General features: G+C 43.5%; 2 long non-coding RNA genes across 2 annotated transcripts; both read right to left on the minus strand.

Annotated features, from left to right (window-relative positions):
• Positions 1-767: 767 nt before the first annotated feature.
• On the minus strand, positions 768-10480 carry LOC123598736. The gene is made up of 3 exons (XR_006712761.1): positions 10333-10480; positions 10077-10131; positions 768-1321 (listed from the first exon to the last, which is right to left on the minus strand). It is a non-coding gene; the product is annotated as an uncharacterized LOC123598736 (long non-coding RNA).
• On the minus strand, positions 7548-8263 carry LOC123598735. Its single transcript, XR_006712760.1, has 2 exons — positions 7805-8263; positions 7548-7658 (listed from the first exon to the last, which is right to left on the minus strand). It is a non-coding gene; the product is annotated as an uncharacterized LOC123598735 (long non-coding RNA).
• Positions 10481-16625: the final 6145 nt, after the last annotated feature.

A 16625-nucleotide genomic window follows, 5' to 3' on the forward strand; every position in this document is an offset into this window, starting at 1 on the left:
GAAGCGAGTGATCTGTAGTCCCACAGAAATGTGCTTTATATAATGAAGCATGGCAGCCTGGGGATGGGAGTAGGGCCCAGGGTGGGCGTGCACAGCCCAGGGATACAAGACACCCGTGGCCACAGGACAGAGCTGAGCTAGATCCCAGCTGCTCTGGGTTTCCGGGCTCTAAGAAGCCAGCGCACTAGGGACTGCTACGTGCTTGCCGCCTCCAGGAAAGAGAACGCCGACACTCATAAAAGCACGAGAAAAGACTGGCTCAATCATCCAGCCTCTCTCATGCCCCGTGTCCTCCCAGGCAGAGCAAGCTGAAGCTGAAGGGAGAAAAAGCCGGTTGTTCCCCCAGGGGGCATTTGGAGAAAGAGAAGACAGCGCTGAGTCCGAGGAAGCCTCCCCAAAGAACCCAGGCGCCGCGACCCAGGTGGGCAGCCGAGCTGGCAGGGTTGAGGTGGCCACACGGCAGGACACTGCTGCATGGCTGAGGGGAGCACTTGGTTGGTGGGCACGTTGGTGGTGGGTAACCCTACAGGACCTTCTGCGGTGTAACCTGGAAGGGGCCCTTCCTGGGAGGGCAGGGAACGACCTAAGGGACAGGCAGGCCACTCCGGTTGGTAGGTGGCCCTTAGAACAAGTAAAAGGGACTTGCATAAGAGGCTTGTGTGCAGCCGCTTGCGTGTCCCCGCCCCTGAAAAGTTCACCTGCAGGGAGGCCTTGACCGGCTTCCGGGCGGGTGTTCTCAACACCGCGCATGGCATCTCAAGGCTGAGTCCTCGGAGCAGCCTTTGGGGGCAGGAAAGGAAGGCAGGACCCGGTTCCCGGGACAGGGGATGGGGTGAGGAGCCTCCGAAAGCCCGGGTCAAGCGGCAGTCACGGCTTTTTGCTGATGTTCCCCAACAGGCACAGCGCAGGACACTTTGGTGGTGGGTGTGGCCTAGGGCACTGTGCTAATAGACGTGGTCCTAGGCGCTTCACTGGTGAGCAAGGCTCAGGGCAGTCAGGTGGACTCACGGCCTGTGGCTGGCAGGGCTGTTTGCATTGCTGCCGCTAGTAGGACTTCTTTCCTAGGTGCCCAGGAACCTGAAGGCACCGTGTCACAACGTTTACGTGGGATTCCTTTGCTTGCGTAATAATCCACGGTGCTAATGCGCTTCAACACGATCTCTCCCTCACCAAGCACGTGCTCTGAACTCCTGCCACCGAATCGGTCCTTCTCTCTACTTCCCAGCTCTTCCCCTTATCCTGGTATTGGCACCTCCGTGGGCTTTTCTGCCGAGGTCGATCATTTCACATGCCTCTTTCCAGAGAGAGAAGTGCCTCTGTCCTTTAGCATCAAAAAAAAAAAAAAAAAAAAAAAAAAAGGTGAATGGACACACTGCCACGTTGAGAAGGAAAGACCAAGTTGCTGCAATCCTGGCTAAGCCCACACAAGCAATTCCTAAACAGGCTCATCATCATAAGGAACAAAATGATGGTATACCCGCCTGTGGTTCAGAGGGATAATTGCCAGGCTGGGATTCTGCCTTCAAGAGGCCTACACATACGTCCAGAACCCTTGCAACTGCAGCAGGAGATTCTCCTGTTAGCATAGACACAGCCAGCAGAGAATTCCCCTTCCTCAATTTCTCTCAATTCTACATTGCCCCATAGGTGTTTTCCACATACATTTGAATGTAGTCCCCCAAAATGCTAAAATAAGAATGCCATTAACAGCACCTCCATGCTGGCAACTTCTGCCCCACGTTGAAGTAAAGATATCAAGCATATATCAGTGGGTAACAACAGTTGTTTGTTTGTTTGTTTTCCCACTGTATTCCTCCAAAACAGGCACGACCTTCAGGAAATCAGACTCACCTGATATGCGACATAGGTCAACTATCATAAGAAATTAAAAAAAAAAAAAAAAAAAAAAGGACGGCGGTGGGAATGACAGGGTGCCCTTTATGGGACCTTGTTGTCCCTTCAACAAAGGCAGAGCATCACAAGACTGGTCTGTACCGGGCAGTCATTTCCCAACCACAGTGACCTTCTCCTGCAATTCCCACAGTGGTTTGTCCTACACGCTCTCTTTACGACTCACTTGTAGATGTACCCCATCTGAGAGTTTCAGTTCACGGTAGCCACTGAAAAATGTGGGCAAGTCGCTAACTGGTCTAAAAGATTTTTCCTCCTGGCTGAGGATAGTATCACCTCATCCTTGTCCCCTTCCTTAGAGCCTTCCGTATTACAGAACTGGTTGGCCCCCTTTGTCATTCAGTTTTGTGTAGAGCCAATAGAAAAATTTGCCTCTTAGAGCCTAGCAAACTGGTCATATCTCCATGCTCATTCTCAGACATACTCAAACATACTTCCTGCCTTAGTCATCGAAGGTTGCTGTGACAAAAATACCATAGACGGAGTGGCTTGAACAGCAAATGTTTAGTTCTCACAGTTCTGGAGGTGGGGACGTCCAAGATCCAGGTGCCGGCAGAGTTGGTGTCTGGTGGGAGCCCACTTCCTAGTAGTGCCACTAGACTGCTGTCTTCTCTCTGTGTCCTCCCATGGTGGAAGGGGTGAGGGGACTCTCCAGGGTCTGTTGTACAAGGGCACTGATCTCATTCATGACCTAATCACTCACCTAAGTCCCCCTTCCTAATACCATCACATTGAGGGTTTGGATTCCAATATCTGAATTTGGGGTGTGTGTGTCGGCGGGGGGGGGAGGAGGAGACACAAACATTTAATCTGTAGCACTTCCCCTCAGTGCAGACCCCACAGGCTTTTGAAAGATAATTAGGTAGTAATACAAATAAATCCATGCCCATAAGTGCAATAACGTAAATGAATGGACCAGCTCACCAAATGAAATAAATCATCTAACCTTGTCCGAGAAGACATAGATAACCTGAGTTACACTATGTCAACCAAAGAAATTGAATATGTAGCTAAAACAGCTAAAAACCCTTGCAACAATGGCAGTCCAGGCACAGACAGGTTCATTGGCAGATTTTACCACACATTTAGAAAAATAAGTCAATTCTACACAACATCTTTGGAAGAAAAGAAAAGGAGAGCATACCCTCCAACTCATTCTTACAAAGCCAGTACTGTCCTCATAACAAAAACAAAGACATTACAGGGAAAAACTGGCCAATACCTCTCCTGAACAAAGATGCAAAATTTCTCAACAAATATTAGCAAGTGAAAATCACCGATGTGTAAAAGTGTAATACAGCATGCCTCAGTGGGATCCATCCCGGTGGCCAAAGGCTGGCTTGACATTTACAAACCAATCCATGGAGCTCATCATAGGAGTAAACTAAAGAACAAAAACACACAAATCACCACGATATATGGAGAAAGAGACATCTGGTGAAAGTCAACGTCCATTTGTAAATTAAAAAGCATTCTCAACAAACTAGGAATCAAAGGTAACTTTCTCAACTTGATAAAAGTCATCTTTGAAATACTTACAGCTAACATCATGTTTTAAAGGTGAAAATCGGACTGCTTCCCCCTGGGATCAGGAACAAGGCAAAGTTTTCCTCTTTGGCCACTTGTATTAACATCATACTGGAAGTCCCAGGCAGTGCGATAAAGCAGAAAATAAAGAAAAGGAATAGGAGGGAATAAACGGAAGAGATGGGGGAGTGGGATCTCCCAAAGACTACAATGTACCCACAAAGCTGTTCTCACACCCTCCAGTAGCTCCCAGGAGGGCTTTGATCAACTCTGCACCTAGGTGAAGGAGTGTTGTTAAAACAATCTGAGTAACCATGGTCAATGCTAGAAAGCAAATGCATCAGTTGGAAATAAGTAGGAATGTTAATTGTTACACCCTTTCCCTTTAATTGTATAATTTTCCCACATGTTTTCCAGGAGAGGTTTTCGTTTATACTTATCGACACACATTGGGGTGCCTGGGTGATGGCTCAGTAGGTTAAGCCTCTGACTCTTGGTTTCCACTCAGGTCATGATCTCATGGTCTGAGAGACTGAGCCCTGCATCTGGCTCTGTGCTGACAGGGCAGAGCCTGCTTGGGATTTTCTCTCTCCCTTCCCCACTGGCTTTCTCTCTGTCTCAAAATACATAAATAAACATTAAAAAATTAACAAAAGAACAAAAACACTGGAAAGTCAGACAACTCAAGGGGAGTCAGACAACTCCCCTGATTTCAGGGGAGAACCCAAAGAAACACAGATTTCAACCTTGTGTGGACTCTCAAAAACAAATCAAGTGAGGAAACAAAGCAAAAAACAGACCCCAAAAGACAGACAACTGGTGGTTGCCAGAGGCGAGGGCACTAGGGGGAAGGGAAAAGTGGGTGAGGGGAGCAGGGTGGTCCCGTTCTTCCAGTTCCGGAATGAGTAAGTCACAGGGAGGAAAAGCACAGCCAAGGGAGTCTAGTGGATGGCACTGCAGTGGGGCTGGATGCGTGGTGACAGACCACAACCACACTGGTGGCTAGCCACTGCAGTGGGGCCACATGCGTGGTGACAGACCACAACCACACTTGTGAGCTGAGCATAACAGGTAGAGGAGTTGTTGAGTCTCCGGTATCAATGCAAATTGAACAAACCTTTTAGAATCTCCTCAAGTGAGAAAGAGTTTTATTTGAGCCTGAGTTTGTACAGCTGCCCAGGAAACACGACCTTCATAGGGAAGAAAGTGATTTGAAGAACGAACACTTTTGCAGGGTTATATACTTCCTTACATCTTGTAAAAGGGGAAAAGATATAGATTAGCACATGGGCAGAAATCCCGAGTTCCCCAGGAAACAGGGGCATTGATTCATATCTCAAGGACAAGATGGTTTACCCTGAGGCTATGCATGCACCAAGCACGTACACAAAGCCAGCCTAGTGGTCTTAAGTCAGGATTGCGGTTTGAACACAGTTTATACACAGTCCTGTGGACTTGGAAGGAAATCCCTTCTCTCATCACTATGTTGTATACCTGAAAACCTATGTAACATTGTGTGTCAACTATACTTCAAATTAAAAAAATAAAATCAAGGTTTTTTTTTTTTGCACCTGATTGTGAGATTCAGAAGAGTATGTTGGAAAAAATGAGGCGAGAGGATCTCTGTACTTACAGGAACCCTTCCATCTTCCCCCACTGCTTCTCTGACTTGAAAAAGAATCCGTGGGGGACCCCACGGCAGCAGAGCTCAGAACAGCAGTGTCGAGGTGGCAGAGCGTGGGCAACCCACGGTATGGATGTTGAGAGCAGGTCCCGGGGGGCATGGCAGTGAGGGGTTAGGAGTAGAAATGTGAGAAACCCTGTTCCCTATGTTAACACTGACTCCCTATCGTCCTCACTCAGGTCATAGGCTGATGCTGCCGGGTAGACTGGGGAGACTTCCAGGCCCTGGGGCCTGTCCCTGGGTATGTCACCGGAGGGTCTTAGTCTCATCCCTGAAAAGAATTCACAGACAGTGGTTGAGCTGAGCGGTGCAAGTGAAGAGCTTCTGGGAGAGAAGGTGCACTCCAGAGATGGGAGAGTGGGCAGGTCAAGGGAGACCTGTGCACCCCAGAGTTTGACACTAGTTAACTAGGGGATGGGCTGTTCACTACCTGGGGGGGAGATTTGGGGGAGGGGGGCAAGTTTTCAAGCCTTTCCTCCCTTATGTCAGGGTCTCTGGCCTCCTTTGTCGCAGGCCTGTCTGATTTGATCCGGTTTCTGGTGTCCTTGTATGTGGGGTGCTGCCAAGACAGGCTGCTGAGGTTCCTGATAACAGGCTCTGACTCCCCCTTTGCTGGACGCCATGCATCCTGGTAGAGCCTAACTAGGTGCTTGCTCTAACACTGACACTGATTATAAAATGGGAACTGCTCCTGGTTGAAAGTCCCGTGTGCAGGAACTATGCTGGACACAAGACACACATTATCCCATTTGATGTGGTGATTAAAAGAAAGTTAGATGTGAGCCTCAAACAATACAAAGTAACTATCAGCGTCCGGTGGTGGTCTCATCTACCTTCAAAACCCCACAACTTGGAGCATTTCACGTAGACTCATGTACCTCTACACTCCAGCATCCCCTGGGCATATGGTCCTCAGCAGGAACAGCTCTGTGAGGCATGAGAAACCATAGATTTAATATTGAAGATGAACTGGTTAAATTTCCTTTCAAGGTGGGACAATTGACAAACGTCTTACCTGTTAGCAGTTAGAAAGAAACTTCCATGTTTCCCAATGAACTTTAAAACTTAACTCTTTGATATTTAAATCTTTTTATCCAAACCTTTTAATAACCAAATATTGGGATGCCTCGGTGGCTCAGTCGGTGAAGCGTCCAACTCTTGATATCAGCTCAGGCCATGATCTCATGGTCATGAGATCAAGCCCCGCTCAGGCTCCGTGGTGAGCATGGAGCCTGCTTGGGGTTCTCTCTCTCTCTCTCTCTCTCTCTCTCTCTCTGAAAATAAATGATAAACTTTATGAATAAACTTTATAAACAAACCAACAAATAAATAACCCAATACCTTTTCAAGGCAAAATGTTGCAAGCATAATTTATTCTCTTAGGATATGCTACATAAGCAAGCTTATGTAGCGCAAGCAATGGTATATGATAGAGGAGAATTTCGTAGGCATAAAATTTAGTGCATACTATTCCCATAATACTTGAACAAAGTCCCAAACGTTTACCGAGTTCAACAAGCCCCTGCGTGATCTGGCCTGTGACTCTCTCACTATCTTCATTTCCTCCATGCCCCCTCCCACTTGTTCTAATGCAGCCACTGGCCACATTGATGTCCTATGACCACACATCTTCCTTATTCTTCCCTCTGCTTGGATGGACCTACTCCTCCTATTCCCATGGCTCACTTATTTCACTCAGGGCTCTGAGACTAGCAGACCCCACCTCCCTTGCCCATTGTTCTTTATCCTCCAAATCCACTTAATAACTATTCTCAAGCACATTTATTACTACCTGATATGATACACTGATTTATATTCATTTGTTCATTAACTTTTCCTTCCCACATCATTTAAGCTCCACAAAGACAAAGTGTTGGTATTTTGCCCACCACTGTATACCCCTTGCACAGCAGGGAGCCAGGCATAAAGTACATACTTTATGGGTACATGTATTTAATACGTTTTCCTGTGATAGTACATATTTTGGATGACCGAACAAATGGGTAGATTCTTAGACAACCCTGAGCTGAAGATGTCATTTTCTAGCAAAGAAAGAACACATCACTTGTAAGTAGCAGAGCTGGCATTTGGCCTAATTAAAACAAACAAACACACAAACAAACTTATTTCTTTACTCAACCTAAACAGACACGTTTCAAATCAAACACGATTAACTGTGACTGTATCCTTTACAGTTCAGTGGTTAATTCCTGACAGAAAAACCAAACGAAAACAATTTCCCACTAATCTGATACAGTTAACAACCAAGATTAAAGAAGAAAGACACTTACGTTTCATCATCAACAATGCTTTATTAGGGAAGGAGAAGTAAAGTTTTATTTATCCAAATCCCCCCACTCCCCCCCCCCGAAAAAAAAAAAAAAAAAAAGAAGAAGAAAGGAAAAGAAAATAATCCTTGCCCAGGTCTTAGGCACAGATCAGAGAAAGGCTGTATTTTAAGAAAGGTAGACTTGCTCCCGATGCTTTTCCTGGGGCTCTGAGGAAGAGTGGTCCTAATTCAGAGAGGAGCCTGACCCTAAGAGGAAAGAGAACAACTTCAGGATTAAGTCTCTTCTATGTCAAACCTCAGCCCAGGAAGAGCAGAGTAGAGATTCAGAGAATGCCGTCTGCCACCAGGGCAGGCTTCGGAGAGAAGATGTGCTGCTGGAGCATGGGGGAGACCTGTGATTTGTTTGCACGATGGTCTTGATGGCTTTTGCTCTTACTGCTCCTGGGTGGTCACTTCTGCTGGCACGGTGGTGGCTGCACAGGGGGACACTGCTGCTGGCAGAGTTGAGGTGGAAACTCTGGAGGTGGGCATGGCACTGGGCACTTTGGTGGTGGGCATGGCGCTGGGCACTTGGGAGGTGGGAGCACAAGAGGTCGTTGGCAGGGCTGCTTGCACTATTGCTGCTGCTGCTGATAGGACATCTTTCTGGATATCAGAGAACCTAAAAACATGCAAAGGTCAAAATGCAAGTGTCATTGTTTACAAGAGGATCACTCTTGCAGACAGAGCAAGCCAAAACCCATCAATTATTTCCAAGGACAAACTTTGGTCTCTGACTCTCTCCTTTAGACTGTGTGGCTGCCCTTTTTGTTCTTGTTAGGATCATGCCTCATCAGTATCTTGTGCATTTGGGGCCACTTTATCTCAACTTCTCTTGACCTCTTTCAATGACAAAATTGTCTTCTCTGACTTGAGATAGCAACAGATAGTGGATGTATGCAAATACAATCTCAAGAAAAAAGATGCTGAATTCCTGGCCAATATCAAAGCAAGTCTCTACCACATCAGTTCCCATGAGGCCCTGACTAAGATTGAAATAAGCTGCTTTGGGTGCTAAGACAAAGTCTATTCAGGGAGAGTTGCCAAAGTGTAGGCCTGCCCTCAAAGGGCTCATGGAGAGGCTGGCGATACATTAGGATGCTCTCTCTTATATTAATATGTCATGACCAAAGAGAAACTCTTGCCCTCACTTGCTTTCAGCTCAATATTATTCCCTTAATTAGGTTTTGCTTAAGAATTTCAACCTTGTAATAGAAAGACACATACTTCATCAACAAAAATTAGCTCACTTACATCCTTGGTCTGACAACTTTCAATTCCCCAGGGAAGAGTATGCACATCGTTGAGGAAAACCAGCTATTGCTGCTTACAAATTAATTCCAAACATCATCTCATATCCCCCAAGCATATAGAACCACCCACCTCACAGCCACCCCCCCCCCCCCGCCATGAGATTCACTTGATTCTCCAGAGCTGTTGGGGAGCTGAGCACGAAAAGGGTGGCAACAATGTGGCAGGTGTCCCCTTTATATGGCTCGGTGGCGCCCACCTTCAGGAAGTGAAGAAGCCTAAGGCTGGGCTGGACCAGTTGTTTGGAAACCAAATGCAATCCACCTGAAATTCCCAAAATGTCTTGTCACTTCGATTACTGGAAACTTCCTGCTCTGGGATTGTCCCCATTGCGGCAAGAACTCAGTGATTTGCCTGCAGTTCCAGGCAGTTCTCTTGACCAGCAGTTCCAGTTTCATGTGACAGATGAAGAATTGGGGCCGTTCTCAAACTGGGGGCCCAAGAGGTCATTCCTTGATTGGGCTTGCCTTCACCTACCTCCCTGCCCCATGCCTGTATCAGAAGCCTGTGTGTCCATTTACTTTTCAACTGCCTGTCATTTAGCTTTGTGTTCTAGAATGACAGAAGCTTGGGTTCTCAGAGGCTAGCAACATGGCTTATGCTCTGTCTCTCTCGCAGGCACTTATAACTCACTTCCACTTACTCTAAGGCTGGCTGCTCACATTAACTGGTTCCTTTTAATATGGATGAAGAGAATGCATGGTCTCCACAGGGAGCGACAGGGCTCCCTGTGCAGGAGCTGAAGCCAGGATCCAGCACAACACAGGCTGTGCTATTCTGTAGAGAACAAGACTGTGTGGCCTCATGTCAATGGTGACATGGGGCTGGTCCATTTTCCACTTAATGTCTGCTAGAATGCCAAGGTTACTTTCTACCGTGCTCGTCCCAGGATTTTCATTCTCTTATTTGAAATCCTGTGGGAATTTTCAACTCATAGCTCACTAAGAGAAACTGAAATGTTTGTTTTTATTGAATGCCACTCAACAGACCTGTGATCACTTCTGAAACATGAGTTAGGGTGTTAGCAGAGGCTTCAAAACTCCCTGCCTTACCTTTTCTTAACATCCCTGGGAGTACTCAATCCACTGATTCCTCCTCACCTTCCAAGTGAACTCATCTGTGGTTTTGTTTAAATAAAGGCAGGGTGGTTGGCATTAAAATCTCCCAGTAAGTTCTAAATACAGCTTACATAAACCCTTTAGTACTGTAATCACTATGCTTACAGCCCCTTCTTTATTTTTATTAATATTCTATCCATTAATAGATTAATTAGTGTTATCAATATCTACACATCTCACGGTAACCAGCCATCACCTGCCTTGCACCTCTTCCAATATTCAGTGAAGCAGCAGAGTACACTGGAAATGTCCTAGAGGAGACATCCAAAGACAGGAGTTTAAACCTAGGGGCGTCACTAGCTAGCTTTGTGATGTGGGAAAATATTTTCTCAGCGTCCTCTGCCTTTGTACATCTGTTATTAGTTACAGCTAACATTGACAAGAATTATTCCTAATACTTAGAAGACCTAGAACCTTCCACTGGGCTTTCCATTGTTAAAGTCAATAATTACCAGCCAAGCCATCAAATCTCCCTTGACCTTCTTGATTTCCTCCTGCAGAACCCCAGCACTCAGCCTATTTTCCTTGCACCTTTGAAGCCATTGTTTCCTTCCATCAAGAACAAGTAGATAGGTGTTCCTTTTCATTGTTAAGGGTATTACTAAGTAACCATCACTATAAGGAAACTGACAAAAATGATCAAAATTCAAAAGCATTCGTGTATTCAGGCAGCTGGCTCACCATTATTGGGTTTGGGGCTTCTATGACGTCATGAGTAACGCCTGCCCTAAGAAATATCAAGATATTATGAAAAACAAGCAAACACTGAAAGAGTTGATCAAAACATATTTTCTTAATGCTTTCATGGGGATGGTTTCTGATTAGATCATTTATGGATCCACATGACAAAATAATAGGCAAAAATGAAAAGTGATCTTCCAAAAGAGTGTGTATTATATGAGAAGGGCAAGTAGCAAACCATGTGTACAATATAACTACATTTATATTTAATGTATATGTAGTTACATGTGTGTATATATAAATACATACGTAAACGTGGATCTCTTACACCATGCAGAGGAAATCAACTGTACTACCGTTTGAGATTTTAGGCACAGCTAACTGAAGGTTTTGTTATGTGCCAAGCATTGTGTGAAGAACCCTATGTGCATTAACTCATCTTTCCTTACAACAGACTTATAGGTGAAAAGTTATTTTCTCCTTCCCCACTTCAACTCCTGCCCTGTCAGTCTTTTAACGTGAAACGTATATGAACTCCCTATGATTTTCTCAGAAAGAAATTCAGAGCTGGATAAGGAGAAACATTGCTGAACATTCCCAGAAAGCAAAAAGAAAACTACTACCACCCTTCCAACAATCACGTTTAGGCAGCTAAACTGGAAACTCCATTAGGACAACCTGGTTTGAAAAAGTGGTACAATCATTTTCTCTTCTCTGTCACTAGCAGGTTTGCTGTTTTGGGTCTTTAAATTTTTGGTTTCGAACCAATGTGCAAGCACTCGCAAAAGCTCCAGGATCACTGAGCAAGTACACGGTGGACAAATTTCATGAAAGATCGAGAGAGAAAAGGACTCTTAGTTCAACAACTTGTTATTTGCATGAGCAAATGCTCTTGGATATTTTTAATCTTTGAGTAGATAAGAAATGCACACTTGGCAAAATTCAAATGGTGCAGAGATAATACACGATGAAAATGGCCCCTTACCCCTTTCCTTCAGCCACTCAATTTCCCACCCTAGGGAATCACTGTTAGCAGTCTCTCAGTGAGTCCTTCCATTGACTGTAGCTTTATATTACATGCATACGTAATGAATGTAATATAAATGTAATGAAAGCATGACAGTATCATGCTTTCCTCAGTGAATTTGTTCCTAGTGTTTATGATGAGATTATTAGTATTTTATGAGATTCTTTAGAGGAACCAGTGATGTCCAGATGCCTCACAATGAAGAAGTTTAACTAATACCAGCCATATAACACCTTGTGGGGAAACATTTACCAGTTGTCAGACTCAAGGATCCAAGAAGACAAAGGAAAAAAAAAAAAAAAAAAAAAAAAAAGAAAGAAAGAAAGAAAGATGCAATGGGCAGTGAGCCCACTTGGGGAGAAATAGCTTTCCAGTAAGCAGCATATGTTGGTTGGCAAGTGTGCAGGAAGGTGGGCCATGGGGAAAAGAGGAATACGATGGAAGAGGCAGAGGAGATGATCCACAGGAAATGATGAAGACAGAGGGGAAAGACTCTTCGAAGACAACAAAGCTGCTGGCATTTCCTCGCATATGTATTGGACCAATCATTGCAAACTGGCAAATGGATGTTAAACCACCAGAATAAATGTGATCCGTGCTGGAACACGTGTGTAATACATGAGTAAGCATGTCTGCCGTTGACACATGCTGCCTCTTTTAATTTGTATAAACTTGTACAATTTATATAAAGCATACTAAGGAAGAAAACTAAGGAAGGGAAATAGGTTGTATACATGGTCAGGCAGGCAGAGAAACCAAATCCTGAGCATGTGACTGAATAGAAGCTGACGTGATACCAGAGCCAGCTGCATGTTATGTAACAGAAACCCAGGGGCTTTGGAGACACACAGGCCTCAATCTACGGCTTCCTGTATGACTGATCCTATGTGAGTCATTTAACCAGGCGATGCCTCTGCACTTCTCTGGAAAATGGAGAAAATAATGTATTTATCCTGAGAGTTACTATGATGATTAATTTAAGTGAAAAGTACCTGGGGCGCCTGGGTGGCTCAGCAGGTTGGGCGTCCAACTTCAGCTCAGCTCATGATCTCCTGGTTTGTGAGTTCCAGCCCCACGTCAGACACCCTGTTGACAGCTCAGAGCCTGAAGCCTGCTTCAGATTCTGTGTCTCCTCCTCTCTCTGACCCTCCCATGCTCACGCTCTGTCTCTCAGTAATAAACAAACGTTAAAAAAATTTTTTTTTAAATGAGAAGCGCCTGCCTCCTAGTAGGTACTTAATAAACATTAATAACTATAATGTGTTAGTACATAGAGAGGCATGTAAATCTGACTCTATGTAGTATATACTGTGTAACCATTATGTTATTTTTTTATTTCAACAGGATTATGTGATTTTTTTAATAGGTTGATTATATATATTATATTATATATGTGAATAGATACAGAAAAAGAGGGAGTGAGGGAGATAGAGTTTGAGAAAAATGTGCTGAAATCCCTAATTCAGTTGATTATGTCCATGAACAGCCTGTTTTGTTTGTTTGCCCTGTTTTGTTTTCATCAAAAAATCCTCTATACCTAACAGCCAATGACTTGAATTAGCCATTACTTGTAAGTAACATCTTTTACAATAAACGAAGAATTTAGGAAAAATTAATTAACTAATGATAGTAACTTTAGAAATTCATTGAAAGCTTTTTAAAAATAAAATCTGTGTGTGTGTGTGTGTGTGTGTGTGTGTGTGTGTGTGTGTGTCTACATGGATTAGATAGATAGTGGTCCATGAAAACAAACATAGACACAAAAATCAATACTATTTATTTTTATAGGCACATGTATATATGAAATATATAAAAATAGCATATAGTAATAAAACAAAATATTTTAACATAGAAAAGGAAGCCGTCAAGAAAACAGAAAAGACAAGCTACTGAAATGGGAGAAGAGATTTGCAAGTGATGTATCTGATAGAATGTCAATATCCAAAATCTTTAAAGCCTTCACCTGCAAAAATAATCCCATTAAAAATGGGCAGAGGACCTGAATAGACATTTTTCCAAAGAGGAACAAACAGATGAAAAGATTTTCAACATCACTATGCATCAGGGAAATACAAATCAAAACTACACCCTATACTTGTCAGAATGGCTAAAATCAAAAACACAAGAAATAACAAGTGTTGGCCAGGACGTGGAGGAAAAGGAACCCACGTGCACTGCTGGTAGGAATGCAAATTGGTGCTGCCACTGTGGAAGACAATATGGAGGTCCCTTAAAAAGGTAAAAATAGAATTACCATATGATCCAGTAAATCCACTACTGGATTTAATGGATCCATCCATTACCCAAAGAAAATGAAAACACTAGTTCAAAAAAGACATATGCACTCCTGAGGCACCTGGCTGGCTCAGTCAGTGGAGCATGCGACTCTTGAACTCAGGGTTATGAGTTGGAGCTCCACGTTGGATGTAGAGATTACTTAAAAATAAAATCTTAAAAAAGAGATATATGCCCTCCGATGTTTATTGCAACATTCTTTACAATAACCAAGATATGGAAGCAACTCAAGTGTCCATCGATAGATGAATGGATAAAGAAGATGTGTATACAGACACACACACACACACGTGCGTGTGTGTGTGTGGGGGTGGGGGGGGTGTTTATTTTATATAAATTATATGTTATTCCATATATTTATATATATAACTATATCAATATAATTATTATAATCATATCAATATAATTATAATTATACACTATATATTATATACATATATAACTATAATTAAATTTTATTATATATAAATGATTTATATATAAAATTGTACAGATTATATATATTTATATATAATTTATATACATTATGGAATATTATTCAACCATCATAAAGAATGAAATCTTGCCATTTGCAACCGCATGGATGGTGCTACAGGGTATAATGCTAAGTGAAGGAAGTCAGAGAAAGACAGATACCACAGGATTTCACTCATACGCGGAATTTAAGAATCAAGACAAAAGAACAAACACAGAGAAAAGGAGAGGAAGAAAAACAAATAGACTCTTAAATACAGAGAACAAACTAGTGGTCGCCAGGGGGAAGGTGGGTGGGGGATGGGCAAAATAGATAAAGGGGATTGAGAACACACTTATTGTGAGGAGCACTGAGTAATGTATCAAAGTGTTGAATCGTTATATTGCACACCTGAAACTAATCTAACACTCGATGCTACTTATACTTCAATAAGAACATTTTTAAATGAAATACTGTATGTGACACTCATGATTATTTGATTCTGGGAATGAGTTAGAAGAGGAGTCAAAGGTATCTTAGGCTTTTCTTTATAGTTATATTTCTCTTTCAAATGAAACAATATAAATGCATTTTGTAATTTTAAAAATTAATTACAGGTGAAAAATTCTGACCAGGTATCACATGATATCATTAGTTACTCATTTTGAGTGATGCAGATATTCAGTATTTCCATATATGTCTTAAATTTCTCAAAATCAAAAGCTTAAAGCAAAGAAAGAGTAAACTAAAGAAAAAAATGTCAAGCAGTCAACACACCAAGATGTTGGTAGTGATTATTCTGGCTGATAGGATTTCATCTTGTTATTATTATTTTTTTTTTATCCAAGTATAATTAACATATCAAATATAAGAATCTATATACCCTGCGGGTATATTGACAAAACCCTCACATAAACACACAGGCACACATAATCCAGTTCTAAAATATTTTTGTGGAAAATCACGGGGATGGTTTCGCACAGCTTTTATCCTGGCCTTGTCATTTTCGTCACAAATGACACCCGATTTACCCCACTGTCATGCCAGAGTTAGGCAGACAGCTCAGCTTCTTTCCTCAAGCCCACCTGGGCACTCCCACACTGCCATTGTCTCACAAGGCTGATCAAAGGCTGACCATGGAGCTGCCCTAGGGAGAGAGATGGTAGCTATAGGTAGCAATAGGAAAGCTCCTAGCTCTTACATACACAGCCTACGCGGGCTTCACAAGGCTCCTGAGGAGCTGTATTTAGCAATTCTTCTACACCTGTTAGAAACATTCCAAGCTTCAGTTTGTTTGTTGGTTCATTCCAAATTGTAAAGGATCATATTCAATCTCTCATTTGAAGCATCCCTTTCTTTAATTTTGTATTTATTGACTTAAAAATGGCAGCAAAAAGCCCACACAAAACTAGTAAAATACATTAAATCTCTCAAGTGTCCTTTTGCTTCTCTTTTTTTCCAGGACACCGAGCTTCTGGAGCCCTGTGCTTGTCAGTTCCTCAGGTAACTTGGAGTCCTGCAGCTGCCTATAAGACCTTATTTCAAGATTCAAAACTACGTTCTCGCTTTAAAGCCCAATTTCTGCATCAGGCAGAAGTTTCATGGCTCGACCAATGACAGTCCCAGCCTTGGGGGCAACTCTGACTTGGAAATGTCTTTCTTGTTCTACACTGAACCTAGCAAACCTCAGCGCCCTGAGCTGCGGGCCTGTGGCTCCACTCTCTAGTCCAGGGTGGGAGAGGGGGAATCAGGTGGGACAGCTGGTGCCCTGACTCACCCGGCCTCCTCTTCTTTCCCAGGCGCACGTCCACGGGGCCTCACATGACAAAACTTCTAGCTCCTTCCCTGCTTGGTCTCCCTGCATGGACCCACGTGCTGGGAGACTGCAGATAGGGCAGACCCAGAGGGCCATTCCTGACCTGTGCTAGCAGATCCTGATTATGCATGATGCTCTAGGGTAGACATTGAGGCCCCAGACTGAATGAGACAAACTCCCTGTACTGAGGGGCTCCTAAGACTTTATGTGACATGGAAATTAAAATAAAATGTTGGCAAGCACAATGGTAAACATACATAGTTTACCCAGAAAGGCATCTGATTCAGCAGAGGTTGGCTGTGGTCAGGATCTGATTGAAGTCAGAGGTCTGGGTTGGTCAGACTGCGGAGTCTGAGGCTCCCATTCCATGGCAGGACCCTGCCATCCCTCATTTCACGTTGGTCACTGGCCGGGGCCCTGGGGCTGCATTTCAGTGGGATGACTCAGCCGTGGGTCTGTCTCCTCCCACATT

Source organism: Leopardus geoffroyi, chromosome C1 (assembly GCF_018350155.1).
Source record: "Leopardus geoffroyi isolate Oge1 chromosome C1, O.geoffroyi_Oge1_pat1.0, whole genome shotgun sequence".
Classification (NCBI taxonomy): domain Eukaryota; kingdom Metazoa; phylum Chordata; class Mammalia; order Carnivora; family Felidae; genus Leopardus; species Leopardus geoffroyi.